Raw genomic sequence first — 4265 nt, 5'->3', positions numbered from 1 at the left:
TAGGAAACCTTACAAGACGGTGAGGAAAATCTCCCTTTGGCGTCACTGGGAGTTTGCCTGCGTATGCACTACTAGAACAGATGCTAAATCAACAAACCATATTTTCAAGGCGGAGGAAAAGTCTGCAGTTCTAAACACCTTGATTCTGTATGTTTTTATAGTCTCTGGCTCTGTTATTCTGGTTAAGCCAAAGCGGGCTGGCTGTTGGTATGTTTGGTACAGTATGCAGTATTGCCAGCTCTCATGATCGTATCCTGACTCTGACAATATTTGATGTTTTACTTAAAGCCCCAGCTCCCAAATGATTGTGTGTGAATCTCAGCTTTCATTTTTCAAAAGTATTTTCCAGCCCTCATGCTTGTGGAAAAAAATCTTGAAAGCCTGATCTAAGTGTCCCCTAAAGTCTCAGAAAACTGAAGGCACAGACAAACACAATATGTATATTTTAAAATCTCATAATTTTGGGGAGCCTGACTCATGAGTGGTAAATATTTGGGATTGGCAATGTTCCCTCTCTTTCTGCAGCCGGAACACACCCAGATCAAGTTAAACTACAAACAGAGACAAAAGCAGTTTGAATCAGGCACACTCCCAGGAGCGGAGGGCTTTTATAGATCAGCTCATCTGTTTATTGAAATACAGCACTGCACCATAAGGCTGTTAATGTGACCCTGCAGAAATAATCATCAAATCCATAGTTTCCATTCATTTCAGCAGAGAACTTCTGCAACTGCAATAGTGCAAATCCTCTCTTCCTACATGCCCATAACCCACTCTCCTCAAAATGTATAATTATTGCTAGTATTGTTTATTAATACTTCCATTATTCATATTAATAATAATAATATATAATGGGGAGTCATTTAATAGAACTGGAAATATATTTAATCTTCTTGTCCCTATTATTTTCTCCATCATGTTCTGCTTTCATTGCTGTAAATCCTAATTTCACTATTTAATACAGTCCTTCATCCTCAGCAGCATTCCAGACTTTATTTTTGCTATGCCTGTTGTATTTCACAATGAGGGTCCATCTTCACCATAACTGCAGGGGTGGCTAAGTACAGGGCTATTTCTAGACATAAAACCTCAGGAGAAGCATGGCTGCAAAAAATGAAGTGCTAGCGTCAAGGGTCGAAGGCTGTATTGACCTTCTATAGTGACAGTGTGTTAAGATGGTTTTGTTTTGTTTTGTGATTTGTAATCACCTAACATAGTGGTTCTCAAAGTTTTGTACTGGTGATGCCTTTCACATAGCAAGCCTCTGAGTGCGACCGCTCCCTTTATAAATTAAAACCACTTGTTTATATATTTAACACCATTATAAATGCTGGAGGCAAAGGGGAGTTTGGGTGGAGGTTGACAGCTCGTGACCCCCCATGTAATAACCTCGCGACCCTCTGAAAATCCCGGTTTGTGAACCCCTGACCTAACACAAGTCAGCCCCATTTGACCGAACTCTAGTGATATCCCTTCAGCACGGGGAATCTCTTCGTACTCATCTGGGAAACCATTTGGCTGTTTATTTTGGTGGTTCTCCTACCACTTTGCCTACGTGGGATTGTTCTGTAATTTGTATTCTTGTGGGATTTCAAAAGACCAAATGGAAAAATCAAAATTCAAGACAGCAAATGCCAGCTCAGGCAGAAAGTGACTTGAGGGGCACAAAAATAAATAACGTAAAGCCTCTCTTTCAATAGAGCATGGAGGTGTTTCTTCTTTTTTAATCCTCATTTTCAATTAAGGAAAAAACAGTTGGATAAAATTTCTAATTTCATACCAAAGCCACCCTCAGAATCATAATAACTCAGTTTACTTTTTTCTTGTCTTAAAAAACATGTATATTAACCGTAACCATGGCTGCACTGCAACAGTGCGATATATTCAAACATAAAACCACATTAAACTAAAGCTAAGGGTTTGGCTTGAATCTTCCACCGTCTGGAAATTCACAGTCCAAGCCAAAAACTCCATCCACAACTCACCCTAAGCACGCCAGTCATATGGTTTTGTGCTGTCAGTTCACTACCCGCCCTTCTGAGACACTCAGCAGAGGAGCCAGTATGCCTCAGTCAGACTTTTTGCCCCAAGTCTAGCCATGTTCCCTGTGGGGCAGGGCCAGTGGAGAAATGGGAGGTAAAAGGGACTGTATGCCACATTTGCACTCCCACAGCACAAACTGGAGCAGCCTCAGGGCCATTACACAAGCTGCAGATCAGAGGAGTACAGTGTGCACTGGCTGCAGGCCTCCTTCCAAAACAGCCCCCCTACACCAGAGCAGCCAACTCAGCCTTTTCAGAGTCCAGAATCTGGCCTTTTAACTTTATTCTAATGTAATCTTGTTGTCATATGTGAATTTCTGCCCTTATCACTGTATGGTGTTTGTTTTTTTACTGGTAGGCATTGAGACAGCAGAAAATACTCACAAAACTAAAGAAACTAGTATAAATATTTCTTGCAAGCATATGAGATTTGTTCAGTTTTACGATGGTGTAAATTATTCAGTAGTGTGTTGGGAGGTGCACATAGTTTGGAATCCATATTTCAATACAGAGAAGTGTTTGCATTTGTAGTGTTGGAACACGAGGGATGCTTATTGAATCTATATATTTAAACTACTTTTTTTTTCCCCTATCAGAGCAAGTACGTGTTTCTTACCATGCCTCTCATGAAAAGCTAGCTTAGCTGGTTTCAAACATTTAGTATTAGAGTCATATTTTCATCAGAAATTACTCTGAGGGGGGTTATTTGCATTGCTGTAGTGCATTGAGACCTGAACTGCCATTCAAGCCTCATAGTGCTAGCCCCACAGTTCACACATAGGGCTTGTCTCCACTTACCAGGAGATTGACGCACAGTGATCGATGCACCGGGAGTCGATTTAGCGGGTCTAGTGAAGACCCACTAAATCGACTGCCGATCGCTCTCCCGTTGACTCCAGTACTCCAACGGAACGAGAAGCATAAGGTAAGTTAATGGGAGAGTTTCTCCCATCGACCCAGCATGTTGTAGACACCGCAAAAGGTTGACTTAAGGTACATCGACTCCAGCTCCATTATTCATGTAGCTGGAGTTGCGTACCTTAGGTCGACTGAGCCCTGTAGTGTAGACCTGCCCTTAGTGAGAGTCCCTGCCCTGCTCAGCATGAAATCTTAACAGAACAAGCAGCCAAAGGGTGGGAGGGAAAACAGGCACAGAGAAGTGAAGTGATATGACTTACCCAAGTCAGTGGAAGAGCCAGGCCTAAACCCTGCATCTGCTGAGTCCCAGTCCAGTGTCCCATCCATTTTCTCTATTGCTACTGAGTTGTTCTGTTATGTTGGTCACGTAACAGCTCAGCTGAGTGGTGGGTGGAGTTTTAGTTTTAATTGTGAATCTCCAGACTGCTAAAGATTCAAGCCAGATCTTTATCATTTTGCCCATTTAAAAAATGTGTATAATTACCTGCCTCACCGTAACGGGTGTTGTAAGGCTGAACCAATGTTTTTAAAAGCAGAAAGATCCCTAGATGATAGGCATCAGAATAGTATAAAATATTAATGGAGATTATATCCTTAACTCATACTCAATCCTTAAAGAATTATACTCAAGGAGTAATCAAAATGGCACAAGCTAATTAACGTGTAATTTTCCAAAGCATGAAAGTGGCAAGAAAAAGAAGAAGAAGAAGAAAATAAATCTATTTACTTCTGACTCTCAGTTACTCCAGGAGTAATGGAGGGTTTTTCTGAGTTCAGGATAGATGGTGGACAAGCAACTAACTTTAATTGGCTCATTTTGGAAGTGAGGGAGCTTGCAGATGGATAGAAATCTGGTGACGTGCCCTTTCGGTAACTTAGAAGTCATGCTACCCTTTTCTGTTGCATCATATCTTGGAGACGTTGAGCAGTGCAACACAGTACTGCAACACCCAGTAAACACTGTATAAGTTGCCCCAAGAGCCATTGCTCATTTTGAGGGAAGTGGTTATAAATTGATGTTGCATTTTTAAAGGGACATTTCCCTTGATAACTGTCTTGTTTTTTATTTGTTTTTATATGCAATGGGATATTCAGAGAAGATAAGATATCACTTAGGGGGTACATTAGAAGATGCATAGTCACTAATCTCATTCCAGTCACTGAACAATACATTTTCTGATATTGTATGTGTGATAGTCTAAACATATTTTAATTCACCGACTGTCTTTGAATGGCAGGCTCCTAGTTTTTGTGATTGTCTTGGTGTGGTTTTTCTCTTGCTCTCTCTGTGTTATATTCATTTGC

Source organism: Natator depressus, chromosome 2 (assembly GCF_965152275.1).
Source record: "Natator depressus isolate rNatDep1 chromosome 2, rNatDep2.hap1, whole genome shotgun sequence".
Classification (NCBI taxonomy): Eukaryota; Metazoa; Chordata; order Testudines; family Cheloniidae; genus Natator; species Natator depressus.
The sequence above is the reverse complement of the archived record's forward strand: the minus strand, read 5'-3'. Positions refer to the sequence as shown.